The sequence below is a fragment of the Sturnira hondurensis genome, unplaced genomic scaffold (genome assembly GCF_014824575.4).
Source record: "Sturnira hondurensis isolate 20B ecotype Veracruz unplaced genomic scaffold, ASM1482457v3 Scaffold0017094, whole genome shotgun sequence".
NCBI classification, from domain to species: domain Eukaryota; kingdom Metazoa; phylum Chordata; class Mammalia; order Chiroptera; family Phyllostomidae; genus Sturnira; species Sturnira hondurensis.
The window spans coordinates 27,053-43,846 of NW_028089725.1; the positions used below are offsets into that span (position 1 = coordinate 27,053).

Genomic DNA, 16,794 nt, shown 5'->3' on the forward strand with positions numbered 1-16,794 from the left:
CCCATGGACACCGTTGCTGGCGGCCACAGAGGCCAGAGGGAGAGCCTCATGCCTGTGACTCAGCTGAGCTGGGCGTTCCTGACGCTGACACGGGGCACGTTCATCCTGCACGTTGGCCCAGACCTGGGGTTCAGTAATACTNTGGGGGCTCCTGTTAAGCGTGGCATCCCCAGAATAAACACACCCAGCTCCCTTGGGGCCGGTCTGCACCCCATGGACACCGTTGCTGGCGGCCACAGAGGCCAGAGGGAGAGCCTCATGCCTGTGACTCAGCTGAGCTGGGCGTTCCTGACGCTGACACGGGGCACGTTCATCCTGCACGTTGGCCCAGACCTGGGGTTCAGTAATACTTGTGTGTGTGCATCTCAAAGATTGTTGAAACCTGGGTTTGTATTCGCTCAGGAGGGGGGGGTGGGAGGGGTGGTGTTTTCTATAAATAAAGGTTCTGTCTCTGGTCACTGATGAAGCAAGCACACTGCCAGGCGCCATGGTGAGTACGTCATCTCTACCAACTCATCCAACCCTCCCATTCCAGGGAGCCGGGCCCAAGAGGTTAAACAACTTGCTCTCTCTGCTTGGGTGTCCCCGAGACAGGGGTTCAAGTGCAATTGGTTGATTTAGGAGGTGCTCCCAGGAAACTGCCCAGGAAGTGGGGCAGGAGGCAGTAAAGGGTGTGTTATCCGACAGTGCCAGTGTGGGCAGCCGCTGCTCTGTCCTACCGGCAGCTTTGGAAAGCTGTGCACAGCACACGCCTGCGGTGTCCCTGCAGAGGGTGGGGGGCTGGGGTGTTTGTCCATCCTCTCCCATCACCGTCGGATGGCTGCTTTCAGGGGCACCGGCAGCAGCTGCTGCTCCACTTTGCCGAGGTCACACAGCTGGTTGGTGGCAGCCCTGTAGCTGAGCCTGGGCAGTGTCTGTCACCCAGGCTCTGTAGCTGACCTGTTCTGGACATCCAGGTAGGTGGCGTGGTGGAGTGGGCTTCAGAGGCGGGCAGGGGAGCTTAACCTCCTATGTGATCATTCTGTGTCCCTGAGTAGCTGCTTTGTCACCTTTGCAAGGTGAGGGGCTTGGCCATTTGAGGTTCCTTCCTGCTCTGGTATTCTGCACAATGCAGTAGCAGTGACGGGGAGCTCACTACCTTACATGCAGCCTGATGTTTGTTAAAAATGTCCGCACTGTGCTGAGCCCAAAGCTAACCCTGTGGCTGCCAGAGCCACCTCCCCCTCCACACACACGGTTTACAGATGGGGGAACTTTGCTCTAAAGAGGAAGAGGGCCTTGCTGAGATTAACAGTGGATGGTGGAGCCTGAACCAGCAGTAACTGTTTACTGCCAAGCAATATGTTAGATGCTGTATATGCACTATGCCAGCACTAGCGGACAGGTCCAAGTATTATCCCAATTTTACAGTTGAGGAAGCAGGCCTTGAGGTTTAGCTTAGGGTTGCACAGCTAGGGATGCCTGGAGTCACAGTTGAACCCAGGCCCGACGGCACAGCTCCTGGCCCCCAAGGGCCACCGTCTCATGTACAGCATGGCACCTGTCAGGTGTCAGCTCTAACCCACTCTGCCTGAGCTTCGTCTCAGAAAGCCCGATTTAAAAGTTAAGCAGCAAACAGAGGGAGCACCTTGGTATGGGTGGTGGAGAGGCGGTTGGGTCGGGAGTCCAACAGAACGGAGGCCGGAGCCGTTCTCTACTCAGGATTTTACACGAGAGGAGACCCCAGTTGTCAACTCAGGCTGATGGTGCAGAATTACCTGCTCGTGGGGAGTCTGGAATGGAGAATTAGAGACACCTCCCCCACCTCTTACCAGGACTTAAATCCAGCCTCCCAGTTTCAGGAAAGCTGGAGAAAGGCCACTGTTCTCACTTCCCCACACCCCCATTTGCAGCTTAGCACAGGGAAGGAGGGAGCAGAGAGCAGGAGAGCCAGGCACTGGGTGCCCAGGAGACTGAGTGAGACAGGGTCCCTTCCCTCCAGGAAGTTCCAGTTCAGTGGGGGAGAGGGACAGTAAACAGAGACAAGGAAACATGGCAAATACTGGTGGGGGCTGTGAATAAAACGGTCTGAGATGTGGGGAGCTGAAGGAAGTCTTTAAGGAGGTGACCTGAGTTGAGCCCTGGGTGACTACAAAGAGCTGAGGGGAGGAGCGTTCTGAGCAGAGGGTGGAGAAGCACCGAGGCCCTGAGGCACAGGAGTTTGGCACACGCACTGCGCGAAAGACCAGCTGCAGCTGGCAAACCAGGGACGATGGTGGAGACAAGCTTGGCCAATATGGGCACTGCGGTGAGGAATTTATATTTTGGCCTAAATGCACTTAGCCCCACCCACCGAGAAGCAGGGGCCAATAGACACCAGTCTCTCTTCAGTCCCCCCAATCCCAAAATGTGACCTGCCCCTAAGCAGGAGCCAGGGAGAAGAAATGGAGCCACCGGAAGTCTCCCCGTGGGACTCCGACCTTGCACAGGTGGAGCCACCGGAAGTCTTCCCAGTGGGACTCCGACCTCGCACAGGTGGAGGATGCCAGTGCCCAGGGTGGTTAAGGTCCTCACTGCTGACACTCTCCCTCAGGAACACAGTGACTCCCACCAGGAATGAGTTGATTGGCACGGTGGGATGGCTGCCTGCCAGGGCCTTTCTTGGGATTTCTTTGACAAAAGACTTAGAAATCCCCTTAAATTCTAGTCCTTGCCCTCCCAGGCACAGGTCTCCAAACTGGGCATGAAACCCCAAGGGTCTTTGGGGTGTGAAGCCCTAGATCCCTTCTCTGCTTTCTATGTCCCCTTTATCCTGCCTGTGCCTTTATAAAAAAGGAAGGATAATAAAATCTGTGTCATAGGCTTGTCTTAAAGATAGTCTCCATATTATCATCTTCACTGTCTCTTGGGTGTACTCCAACCTGGCTGGGGCATGGGTGACAAGAGTCAGAAGCTACAAACAGCTTAGAAATCTAGAATTCTCAGCCCTAGCAACTGCTCCAGGCTTCCTTCAAACTTTCGGTAGGTTTCTGATGGCTTCCGCTGCCATTGGTTAAACCTGAGTTGGGAGCCCCTGGCTTCTGCTCTGCCTGGGTGTCCCCCACTCACCCTCCAGTGCTGTCTGGCGCATGCCTACTCCTTCTCTGGTCAGGACTTCTCCACTCTAGACCTGGCAATGCACTCCATCATTCAAATATTTAATAATGGAAAGGCAATTGTCAAAATACATTTCTCAAATTATGAGCATGTATCAAAGTTTGATTTTAGATTTACAGGAAGGAAATCAGGAAAAGAAAGAACATTGATTCAAAGAACAAAAACTAGGAAGTGATTTCACAGCAAGACAACTGCGCGTCTAGGGCAGTGCTGCCCAACAGAACTTGACTGTGACGGAAACGTCACACTGCCCATTGCAGGGCCACTAGCCTGTTTGACTGTTAAGCGTTTGAAATGTGGAACTTGTGATTGAGGAAATGATTTTTAAATGTTATTGAATAACCTTTAAATTTAAACAGCCACCTGTGGCTAGTGATTACAGTATTGGACAGAGCAGGGCTAGAAGCTCATTTTGGTCCACTGCAACTTAATTGTCTCAGCGTCAAGGGAGAAGATCCAGAAGGATGCAGGAAGAGAGAAGACGGACACGGACTGCACCAAACGTCTGCCGCAAGAGCCACGAGGCGGGGGTCTAGTGGATCAGGTGGGCCCAGTCCGGGCTTGCCTCCCCCCACCCCCGCCCCGCCCCCGCACCGACCAGCACCGGAAGCAGGCGATGGGCGTGGGCAGAGCGAGATGCTGTCTGCTCAGTTTCCCAGCGCCCCCTCCAGGCTGGGCCGGAGGTGGAGCGGCTCAGAGGGGTCCGGACGTGGCCGGACCCCTGGGGAAGGCTTGGCTGACCCCGGAGCCCTCCAGAGACACTGATTCCGGTGCCCCAGTGCCCCGACTCTGCACAGACCCCCGCCTTGATTTTACAAAGACTTTTCCTAGGTGTTGTGTGCATCTGCTGTAAGGGTTTTTTTTTTTTTGTTTTTTTTCTGTTTTTTTTTTTTTACCAAAAAACTGATTTTTCTGATTACTACATTGGCACGTGCCAGCCTCCTCTGGTTCAGAGAAAACCTAAAGGTATAAATAGGAAAGAGAAAACCACCGGAAATCCCACCCCTGCTCCGGCACCTGGTACACGTGGGCGTCACAGATGGATGTTTATGAACACGTATCTATCTCTGTTAACATCCTGTTGAATAACTTTTCTGATGTTATTTTCCTACAAAAGTTATTAATTAAAAAAAAACAGCAAGAGGTTTCGAGCCCCCATGCGAGGCACCACTTCACTGGCTCCTCACAGCAGCTGGGACTGCTGCGTGGGACTCGCCCATGATGCACCCTGGGTCCTAACCACCCCCATATCCTTACACCCCATTCACAGGCGAGAACACCGAGACTCAGAGAAGCAAGGGCTCTACCCTCATCCTGCCTCTCTTTGAACCAGCCTTCACCAACGGAGCTGTGTGACCTTGGGCAGTGTACTTGACCACTCTGGACCTCAGTTTCATCCCCACCGAAGACAGGTAAGAGAAGTGCCTGCAGCCCACAGTGCTGGGGTGAGGAGTACATGTCACGATGGGTGAGGTCCAGGCGGCGCCAGCTTCTCCTGTGATGATTAACTTCCTAAGTTACCTGACAGCAGCAGCACAGCGGCCGAAGCTTCCGCAAACTCCCACCTTCTCCCACTAAATCTACAGATAAGCTGGCGGGTGCCGAGGCGGGCGGCATCAGATTGGCGGGAGGCCAGCTCCTTGGTCCCTGCTGCCCCCTAGTGGCACACTCTGGCCCCAGCGCCTGCCTCTGTCCCGCAGCTCCAGGTCCAGGTGCAGTCCCAAGGTGGTGCACACAGAAAACCAGGCCTGGGAGATCCCCACCCGTGCAACTCCACCTCTCTCATTTCTGCATTTCTTCCCCACCAGCTCCAGCCCCTGACAAACGGGCGTAGTTGACAAACATTAGGAACTCCTGTTGCTCCAAGGACTGTGTGTCGTGTGAGGTGGGGCCAGTCATGTAACCTCTCTCTGCTTGCTTCCTCATTTGTAAAATTGGAATGATGACAGCACCGACCTTGTGGACGGACACACTGTTAGACTTAAATATGTTATGCACGTAAGGCTTACAAAGGTGCCCGCGCATAGTCCATGCCCATCCAGGTGTTTACTAGCATTCTTCTCATACGCTGAGTCAGTCTGTGGGTGTTGTGGAGGTGCAGGTATAAAACGTAAAGGAAATAGCCCTGGCTGGTGTAGCTCAATGGATTGAGTGCGGGCCTAAGAACCAAGGGTTATCAGTTCAATTCCCAGTCAGGGCACTCGCCTGGGTTGTGGGCCAGTTCCCAGTAGGGGGCGCATAAGAGGCAACCACACATTTCTCTCTCTAACTCTTTCTCCTCCCCTTCCCCTCTCTCTAAAAATAAATAAATAAAATCTTTTAAAAATATAAAGGGAATAGTGACATTCTAAACTTCATGTTACTTTTTTGCAAAAAGGACAGTCTGGAGTAATAGAAACCCCAGACAAATGGTCCCGATGGCATCATCCCACCAACTCGTGTCTGTGTCCACATGGCTTGCAGGCAACCTCTGCATGTAGGGTCAGCATTTGTGTGCGCGTTTCTTTTATTTAAGATTTTATTTATTTATTTTTAGAGAGAAGGGAAGGGAGGGAGAAAGAGATAGAGAGAAGTATCAACTGGTTGCCTCTCACATGCCCCCAAATGGTGACCTGGCCTGCAACCCAGGCATGTGCCCTGACCAGGAATCAAACCAGCAACCCTTTGGTTCACAGGCCCAGCACTAGATCCACTAAGTCACACAAGCCACGGCTTTGCAAAGGCCTTCATTCCTCACCATATGGCCACATACATTATCTCTATTTTCTCCCTTTTCCTGCCATTTTCCTCTGGTCTCCTTGGGTTCTTCCACAGGCCACTCTGTAGGATCTTGCCCAACTCTCCTTCTCTCCTCCCTACAGACCCAAGTTGCCAAGCTTCCAGAAGGTCTTTCCAGAGGAGAACGAGACAAGAGAGATGGCAATGCACAGAGAGAGTGACATTAAACCACACTTCTGACCCTCGCTCTAGGTGTTACCTGACTGCAGCCACAGAACGACCCCTGACTCAAGCTGTAGACTGATTCTTGACCCACACTATGGACCTATTTGTGATCCTGGCAGCCGACTGACCCGGGCAATGCTGACCCCTAGCCCTGGCCACAGACTAATCACTGACCCCAGCCACAGACTGATCTCTGACTCTGGCCACCCAGCTCCCTCACGGACACCCCACCCACCTGGGAACTGGCATTTCTTGATTTCCAGCTGGAAAATTCAGCTTGAGTCAGGTAGCATATCTGTCCATCTGCCCTGCCTCTCTGCCATGGAACCACAGGGCAAGCTGACAGTTCTCCTTTTTAACCAAAGACAGCAGCACCAGGAGAGGCCCTTTGCCAACTTCCTTCTGCTTTGGCTGTGATGTCTGGTGTCTGACACCCATCTCGTGATCACGAGGGGACAAGCCCGGATGTGAAAGGCAGTGTTCTGAATATGGCACAGTGGGAGAGGAAAAGAGCCTGCATCCTTGATCACTTCTTTAAGTGATCAAATCAACCTCTGGATTCTTTTTTTAAAGATTTTATTTATTTAAGAAGACTTCCAGCCAAGATGGAGATGTACGTGGATACATTGTGCCTCCTTGCACAACCAAAATTAAGGACAACAAAGATTTAGAAACAAAAACACAACCAGAACAGACAGAGAACTGAACTGTACAGAAGTCCGACAACCATTCAACCAGACTGCTAAGAGGGGCAGAGTCAGCGGCCTGCAGAGAGGGGTCATGGCAGGAAAAGGTGGTGCTTGCCAGACCTGGGAGCACAGGTGGTGTGGGGCTGACCTCAGTCACACATTCACGAGCATATAAACTAGGCAAAAATGGGCAGCAAGACAGATGGCACAACCCAGGGCCCCAGTGCCAGGAAATAAAGCCTAAAAGCATGATTTAAAAGGTCCTAGGAGAGACTCCTAGTCTCACAGGAGAATTCACTTGAGAAACCCACAGGGTCCTAGAATGTACACAAGCCCACCCACCCAGGAACCAGCATCAGAAGGGCCAAATTTGCTGTGGGAAGTGGCAGAGGGCACCGAAATCCAAGAGAGAGGAACAAGCGCCATTGATCTCTCTTGGACCTCACCCCCACGTACAAAGTTACAACCCAGTGACTGGGTTGCCCCACCCTAGTGAACACCTAAGACTCCGCCCCTCACACCTAACACCCTCAACCTGACCAAAAAATTATGGCTCTAACAAAAGAACAAATCAAAGCCTCACAGCCAATACTTTTAAGCAACCAAGAGATAGCCAACCTATCAGATGCATAGTTCAAAGCACTGGTGCATGTGAACTAGGATGCTCACAGAATTGGTTGATTTTGGTTGAAAATTAGATGGAAAAAGTAAAGGCTACACTAAATGAAATGAAGCAAAATGCACAGGGAACCAATAGTGATGGGAAGGAAACTAGGACTCAAATCAAGGGAGTGGACCAGAAGGAAGAAAGAACCAAACAGAAAAGAAGGAAGAAACAAATATTTTTTAAAAAATGAGGAGAGGCTTAGGAACCTCCAGGACATCTTTAAACATTCCAACATCTGAATTATAGTGGTTCCAGAAGGGGAAAAGGAACAGCCACGAGTGGAAAACTTATTTGAACAAATAATGAAGGAGAACTTCCCCAATCTGGCAAAGGAAATAGACTTCCAGGAAATCCAGGAAGCTCAGAGAAGAAGAAGAAGAAGTTGGATCCAAGAAGGAACACACCAAGGCACATCAGAATTACACTACCCAAGATCAAAATGAAGGAGAGAATCCTAGAAGCAGCAAGAGATAAGGGGACAGTCACCTACAAAGAACTTCCCATCAGACTGTCAGCTGATTTCTCAAAAGAGACCTTGCAGGCAAGAAGGGGCTGGAAAGAAGTATTCCAAGTCATGAAATCCAAAGACCTACATCCAAGATTGCTTTATCCAGCAAAGCTTTCATTTAGAATGGAAGGACAGATAAAGTGCTTCTCAGATAAGGTCAAGTTCAAGGAGTTCATCATCACCAAGCCCTTATTATATGAAATGTTAAAGGGACTTATCTAAGAAAAAGAAGATAAAAAATATGAACAGTGAAAGGTCAGCAAACTCACAGTTACTAACAACCACACCTAAAACAAAAGCAAACTAAGAGGACAGCTAGAACAGGAGCAGAGCCACAGAAATGGAGATCACATGGAGAGTTAGCAACAGGGGAGTGGGAGGAGGACAGAGGGGGAGAAGGTAGAGAGAATAAGCAGCATAGACAGTAGGTAGAAAATAGGGGGGAGGGAAGGAATACTATGGGAATTACAGAATCTAAAGAACTTGTGACACATGGACATGAACGAAAGGGGATGGGAATGGTGGGGGAGGGTGTGCAGGGTGGAGGGGAATGAAGGGGGAATGGGACAACTGTAATGGCATAATCAATAAAATATATTTTTTAAAAAAGATTTTTCTTATTAACATTTTTTAAAATATTTTATTTATTTATCTTTAGAGGGGAAGGGAAGGAGAGAGAAGGAGAGAAACATCAATGTATGGTTGACTCTCAAGAGTCCCCCACTGGGAACCGGCCTGCAACCCAGGCATGTCCCCTGACTGGGAATCAAACCGCGATCTCGTGGTCCGCAGGCCCGCGCTCAATCCACTGAGCCACACCAGCCAGGGTTATTAACATTTTTAGAGAAGACATTTAATCTTATGAAAGCTCTGAGCTAGATTTTGAGCAAGTGTGTTTCTATTGCTGTTTGTATTTTTTAACTTCTTTTTTTCTTCAATCTTGTAAACAGAAGGTGGTAAATATAGATGGGATTGAAATGTTTTTCTAGAGCTGCATTTCTGGTTTCACAAAGATTTGTATGATGGGGATAAATAAACTCTCAATACCCCCCACCAATGTGTAACATAAGTGACATCTTAGGTTGATCTACCAATCCAACTAAATCATACCTCATCTGCCTCTTACCCTCTGGGTACACAGAAATGTTTCAGCTTAGGGTGGAATGACTATCAGGCTCAAATATCAGCTTACAGTCAAATTATTTTGAAATTATATTTTGCCATCTACAGCCATACCACCCTGAATGCGCCCGATCTGGTTTGAAATTATACTGTCTTTTAATTTATTATTATTTTTTATCCTCATCTGAGGGCATGCTTACTGATTTTAGAGAGAGAGGAAACAGCACAGGGTTGGGGAAAGAGAGGGAGAAAGAAAAAAACATCAATGTGAGAGAGAAATACTGATTGGTTGCCTCTCATACACACCCTGACCAGGACTGAACCCACAACTCAGGCATGTTCCCTGACCAGGAATCAAACCCGTGACCTTTTGCTTTATGGAATGATACCCCAACCAGCTGAATCACATTGGTCAGGCAATTTGCCAAGTTTTTTTTATCATAGTTATTAAACTCATTTAACTTTCTTATCAGGTTTCAGCTGGGACAAACTAAATATTTCTGGAAGAATTAAACAATTTCATGGACTCGAGAGGGTGCAAAGATTTTTTAAAATATATTTTATTGATTTTGCCATTACAATTGTCCTATTCCCCCCCTTCATTCCCCTCCACCCTGCACACCCACTCCCCTACCATCCCCCCCCCTTAGTTTATGTCCACATGTCTCAAGCTCTTGAGATTCTATATTTCCCATTCTATTCTTGCCCTCCCCGCTGTCTATTTTCTACCTACTATCTATGCTACTTATTCTCTGTGCCTTCTCCCCCCTTCTCCTCCTCCCACTCCCCTGTTGCTAATCCTCCATGTGATCTTCATTTCTATGGTTCCACTCCTGATCTAGCTGTCCTCTTGGTTTGCTTTTGTTTTAGGTGTGGTTGTTAATAACTATGAGTTTGCTGTCCTTTCACTGTTCATATTTTTTATCTTCTTTTTCTTAGATAAGTCCCTTTAACATTTCATATAATAAGGGCTTGGTGATGATGAACTCCTTGAACTTGACCTTATCTGAGAAGCACTTTATCTGCCCTTCCATTCTAAATGAAAGCTTTGCTGGATAGAGCAATCTTGGATGTATATCTCTGGATTTCATGACTTGGAATACTTCTTTCCAGCCCCTTCTTGCCTCTAAAGTCTCTTTTGAGAAATCAGCTGACAGTCTGATGGGAAGTTCTTTGTAGGTGACTGTCCCCTTATCTCTTGCTGCTTCTAGGATTCTCTCCTTCATATTGATCTTGGGTAGTGTAATTCTGATGTGCCTGGGTGTGTTCCTTCTTGGGTCCAACTTCTTTGGGACTCTCTGAGCTTCCTGGATTTCCTGGAAGTCTATTTCCTTTGCCAGACTAGGGAATTCTCCTTTATTATTTGTTCAAATAAGTTTTCCACTCGTGGCTGTTCCTTTTCCCCTTCTGGAACCCCGATAATTCGGATGTTGGGATGTTTAAAGATGTCCTGGAGGTTCCTAAGCCTCTCCTCATTTTTTAAAAATATTTGTTTCTTCCTTCTTTTCTGTTTGGTCATTTTTTCTTCCTTCTGGTCCACTCCCTTGATTTGAGTCCCAGTTTCCTTTCCATCACTATTGGTTTCCTGTGTATTTCCTTTCATTTCAACTAGTTTAGCCTCCATTTGTTCCTCTAATTTGTGACTAAAATCAACCAGTTCCGTGAGCATTCTGATCACCAGTGTTTTGAACTGTGCATCTGAAAGGTTGGCTATTTCTTGGTCGCTTAGAGTTGTCGGCTCTGGGGCTTTGAGTTCTTCCTGAGCCATATTTTGGTCTGTTTGTGCCCGTTACATATGAGGGGCCGAGCCTTAGGTGTTCACCAAGGCAGGGCCACTCCATCGCTGGGTTTTGATGCTGTATGTGGGGGCAGGGTCAGAGAGAGGCAATGGTGGCCCCCTCTGCTGCTTCCTGACACTGGGGCCTGCATGGCCCATCTCACTGCTCACTCCTTTGCCTGGTTTATCTGCGCACGAATGTGTGACCGCGGGCAGCCTGGCACCTTGCACCCTCACTGGGTCTGCCCATTGCAACCCAACGCCTGGGATCCACCAATGGTCGCCCACAGCTGTGTTGGTCCGGCTGAGTTTTCCTGCCAGACCCAGCTCCGCCAGCCACTGTCTCCGCCCCTCTTACCAGTCTGGATGGTCTGTTCATTGTTGTCGGACTTTCGTATAGTTCAGTTTTATGTGTTTTGGTTCCGTTTCTGTTCCTAAAACTTTGTTGTCTTTAAACTTGGTTGTGGGAGGAGGCACAGTGTTTCTACCTATGCCTCCATCTTGGCCAGAAATCTGAGAGGGTGCGAAGATTATGTCAATGGTAGGACATGTAACCTTGTAGAAAATTTTTAGAAGAGTTTATTTGATAGCATTCCAGCCAAGATGGAGTCACAGGTAGAAACCCTTCGCTTCCTTGGACAACGAAAAGGAGGATAACAACCAATCTAAAAAACAATGAAATACCAGAAATGCCAGAAAATCAAACTACATGGAACTCTGACAACCACAGAATTAAAGAAACAGTCGAACAAAACAACCAGATCAGTAAGGTGGTGGATGGAGAGAGCCCGACGCGAGGCAGCAGACCGTGTGGGCAAGGCTGACTTAAGGGGAAACTGAGACTCAGAAGTGACTGTGGACTACAGTGGTTGCCCAGGTGGGAGAAACTCCCAGTCTCACATAAGAGATCGTTGGAAAGTGGGATACAGACAAGGAAGTGAGCTGCACTGTTCCCTCTCTGGCCTCTCCCCCATAGGCAGTGCCTCAGCACAGCAAGGAGGGTTGCCCTGCCCCAATGAACACCTAAGACTCCTCCCCCTTACAACTTAACAGGGGCCCCAAAGAAAGAAATAGGGCCAAAATGAAAGAACAGAGAAAAACTTCAGAAAAAGAGCTAAGCAATGAGAAGATAGCCAACCTACCTGATGGAGAATTTAAAGCCCTGGTAATCAAAATGCTCACAGAGCTGATAGAGCTTGGTTGAAAAATGAAAGATACCCAAAATGAAATAAAGCAAAATATTCAGGGAACCAACAGTGACAGGAAGGAAACCAGGACTCAAACCAATGATTTGGAACAAAAGGAAGAAATAAACATTCAGAAATGAATGAAGAAACAAGAATTCAAAAAGGATTCAGAAAGAATTCTTGTTAAGAAATAAAGAGAGCCCTGACTGGTATAGCTCAGTGGATTGAGTGTGGGCCTGTGAACTAAGGGATCACAGTTTGATTCCCAGTCAGGGCACATGCCTGGGTTCCAGGCCAGTTCCCAGTGGGGGACACATGAGAGGCAACCATACATTGATATTTCTCTCCCTCTCTCCTTCCCTTCCCCTCTAAAAATAAATGAATAAAATCTTTAAATAAATAAATATTTAAAAAAAGAAATGAAGAGGGACCGAGGAACTTCTAGGACAACTTGAAATGTTCCAATATCTTGATTGTAGGGGTGCCAGAAGAAGAAGAAAAACAGCAAAAGATTGAAAAATTATTTGAACAAATAATGAAGAAAAACTTCCCCAATCTGGTGAAGGAAATAGACTTCCAGAAAGCTCAGGAAGCTCAGAAAGTCCCAAAGAAGTTGGACCCAAAGAGGAACACACCAAGGCACATCATCATGAACTTACCCAAGAATAAAGACAAAGGGAGAATCCTAAAAGAAGCAAGAGGAGACAGTCACCTACAAAGGAGTTCTCATTAGACTGTCAGCTGACTTCTCAAAAGAAACCTTACAGGCAGGAAGGGGCTGGAAAGAAGTATTTCAAGTGATGAAAAGCAAGGACCTACATCCAAGATTGCTCTATCCAGCAAAGCTTTCATTTAGAATGGAAGGGCAGATAAAGTGCTTCCCAGATAAGTTGAAGTTAAAGGAGTTCATGATCACCAAACTCTTACTAAATGAAATGTTAAAGGGACTCATCTAAGAACTAGAAGATCAAAAATATGCACAATAAAATAACAACAAACTCACAAATACCAGCAACTGAATCTAAAAACTAAAACAAAACCAAAACAAACTAGAACAGGAACAGAATCACAGAATTACATGGAGGGTTATCAGTGGGGAGGAAAAGAGGAAGAATGGGGGAAAGGTATAGGGAATGAGAAACATAAATGATAGGTACAAAACAGACGGGGGGGTTAATAACAATATAGGAAATGGAGAATACAGAACTTATATGTACAACCCATGGACATGAACTAAGCGGGGCAGGGGTCATGCTGGTTGGAGGTGGATTGCAGGGCAGAGGGGAATAAAGGGAGAAAAGAATGGGCCAACTGTAATATCATAATCAAATATACTTAAAAATATACTTAAAAATATTTACCATTTCTTATTTCTTAATTTTCATGGGAAATTAAGGTATTCTAGGGGTAAGGAAAATAAAATTCATGTTTTCAACTACACAACATTGAAGAAAGAAATCAAAGAAGACACAAACAAATGAAAACATATACCGTGTTCATGGATTGGAAGAATTAACATCATCAAAATGTCCATAGTACCCAAAACAATTTACAGATTCAATGCAATACCTATTAAAGTACCAATGGCATATTTCACAGACATAGAACAAACACTTCAAAAATTTATATGGAACCATAAAAGACCCCAAATAGCAGCTGCAATTTTGAGAAAGAAGAACAAAGTAGGAGAGATCACAATACCTGATATCAAACTGTATTACAAGGCCACTGTAATCAAAACAGCCTGGTACTGGCATAAAAACAGGCACATAGACCAATGGAACAGAACAGAGAGCCCAGATATAAACCCAACTCTCTACAGTCAATTAATACTCGACAAAGGGGGGAGTAACATAAAATGGGGTAAAGATAGTCTCTTCAACAAATGGTGTTGGGACAACTGGACAGCTACATGCAAAAAAATGAAACTTGAGCACTGACTTACACCATACGCCAAAATAAATTCAAGGTGGATAAAAGACTTACATATAAGGCGTGACACCATTAAAGTCCTAGAGGAGAGCATTGGCAGAAAAATCTCAGATATTTCACGCAGCAACATTTTTACTGATATGTCCCCTAGAGCAAGGAATTTAAAGGAAAGAATAAAAAAGTGGGATCTCATCAAAATAAAAAGCTTCTGCACAGCTAAAGAAAACAGCATTAAAATAAAAAGACAACCAACTGTGTGGGAAAACATATTTGCCAATGATACCTCAGACAAAGGTTTAATCTCCAAAATATACAAAGAACTCACATGACTTCACTCTAAGAAGACAACTAACCCAATTAAAAAATGGGCAAAGGACTTGAACAAATACTTCTGCAAGGAGGACATACAGAGGATCCAGAGACACATGAAAAGATGATCAATATCGCTTGCTATCAGAGAGATGCAAATTAAAACCACAATGAGATACCACTTTACACCAGTCAGAATGGTCATCATAAACAAAGCAACAAACAACAAATGTTGGAGAGGCTGTGGGGAAAAGGGGACTCTAGTCCACTGTTGGTGGGATTGCAGACTGGTACAACCATTATGGAAAACAGTATGGAATTTTCTAAGAAAACTAAAATTGGACCTGCCTTTTGACCCAGCAATTCCACCCCTGGTATTGTATCCTAAGAACCCTAAAACACCAATCCAAAAGAACCTATGCACCCCAATGTTCATAGCAGCACAATTTACAATAACCAAGAGTTGAAAGGAACCTAGGTGTCCATCAGTAAATGAATGGGTCAAAAAACTATGGTACATATACACAATGGAATTCTATGCAGCAGAAAGAAAGAAGGAGCTCCTACCTTTTGCAACAGCATGGATGGAACTGGAAAGCATTATGCTGAGTGAAATAAGCCAGGTGTTGAAGGACAAATACCATATGATCTCACCTTTAACAGGAAACTAAACAACAAAACAAACAAACAAGCAAAATATAACCAAAGACACTGAAATAGGGAATGGGGGACAGCGACCAGAGGGGAGAGGGGAGGGAATTTCAGGGGAAATAGGGGAGGGATTTAGAGGAACAAATATAAAGGATACATGGACAACAACTAAGCAGGGTGGAAATGGGAGGGAGGGAAGGAGGGAGGGAGGGAGGGAGGAGCATGAGTGGGTGGGTGGGATGGAAGTAATAAACAGAAAACTGTACTTGAAAAATAATTAAATAAATTAAATAAATAAATAAAATTAAAAGACAGAAGGAAAAATGCATGTTTTCGGGGGCTAAAGATGTAAGAAATAAAGATACAATTTTGTGAAAGAAAATAAAGTAATTTTATCCTGAATATTTCTGAATTGGATAAGAGAACAAGAGACAAACTAAAATGAACACAAAAACTTGTAGATAGATTACAGAAAAGAAGTCTCAAGAAAAGAGACTTCTGGTCAAAATGGAGGCATAGGTAAACACACTTTGCCTCTTCACACAGCCACAGAAAAAATTACTACTAGACCTCAAAACAAATAACACCCATAATCATCAGAAAATCGAGCTGTATGGAATTCTGACAACTAAGGATTTAAAGAAGCCACATTCATCCAGACAGGTAGGGAGAGTAGATATGTGGAGATGGGCGGAGAGGTGTGGAAACCTGGTGTGGTGCAGAGGGGTGAAGGGCATGGATCAGGTAGTGCCACATTCACATGTGATAGACAAAAATTGGGAGGGAGTAAATGGTGGTGGGAGAATGGAGGCAACTGTACTTAAACAACAGTAAAAAAAAGTGGGGGAGATGTCCTGGGGGTGAGCAATCCCAGCTGCAGGCCAGACCATACAGCCCAGGTTTCCAGCAGCAGGAAGATAAATCCCCATAACTTCTGGCTGTAAAAACTAATGGCTAAAGAAATTGTCAGATTTTCAGAAGACTCTGTTAAAGGGTCAACACGGTCTTGAAACGTACGCAGGCCCCTCTGGAATTCTGGACCAGGGCAAGAGCTGGATGGGCACCAGTTGCACAAAGCAAGTGCCAGGCAAACCTCATGACACTGTCCCCTCTTCAAGCCCTCTCACCATACAGAGCCACAAAGTGAAGGGGGTTGTCCCACCCTGGCGATTACCTGAGGCTCCACCCCACAGGTGCCTTTTCTCCAATAGGCCACACTACTATGACAGGGAGTCAAAGCATCTCTACCTAACACACAGAAACAAACACATGGAGGCTGCAAATTCAGGAGACAAAGAAATATGGCCTAAATAAAGAACAGGAAAAAAAAACCAGAAAGAGAATTAAATGAAATGGAGATAACCAACCTACCAGATGCAGAGTTGAAAACACTGATGATCGGGATGGTCAAAGAACCCACAGAGTACAGCAACAACATAAAAAAGACCCAGGAAGAAATTAAGGTTGCACTAAGTGAAACAAAGAAAAATCTACAGGGAACCATCAGTGGAGGAGATGAAGTCCAGATTCAAATAAAAAATTTAGAACATAAAGAATAAATAAGCATTCAACCAAAATAGCAAAAAGAAAAAAGAATTTTTAAAAATGAGGATAGTATAAGGACCCTCTGGGACATCTCCAAAGGGCCAACATCTGAATCATAAGGATGCCAGAAGAAAAAGGGAAAGAGCAAGAAACTGAAACTTATTTGAAGAAACAATGAAAGAAAACTTAAAGAATCTTAAAAGCAGCAAGAGAAAAGCAGAGAGTTACCTACAGAAAAGTTCCCATAAACACCATCAGCTGATTTCTCAAAAGAAAATTTGCAGGCAAGAAGGGACTGGCAAGAAGTATTCAAAGTGCCCTGATTGGTG

At 46.0% G+C, this 16,794-nt stretch overlaps 1 long non-coding RNA gene across 1 annotated transcript; it reads left to right on the forward strand.

The window, feature by feature from the left end:
* The first annotated feature begins 4,025 nt into the window (after nucleotides 1–4,025).
* Nucleotides 4,026–6,642, forward strand: LOC119001759 (uncharacterized). Its single transcript, XR_005069631.1, has 3 exons — nucleotides 4,026–4,547; nucleotides 5,513–5,616; nucleotides 5,997–6,642. It is a non-coding gene; the product is annotated as an uncharacterized LOC119001759 (long non-coding RNA).
* Nucleotides 6,643–16,794: the final 10,152 nt, after the last annotated feature.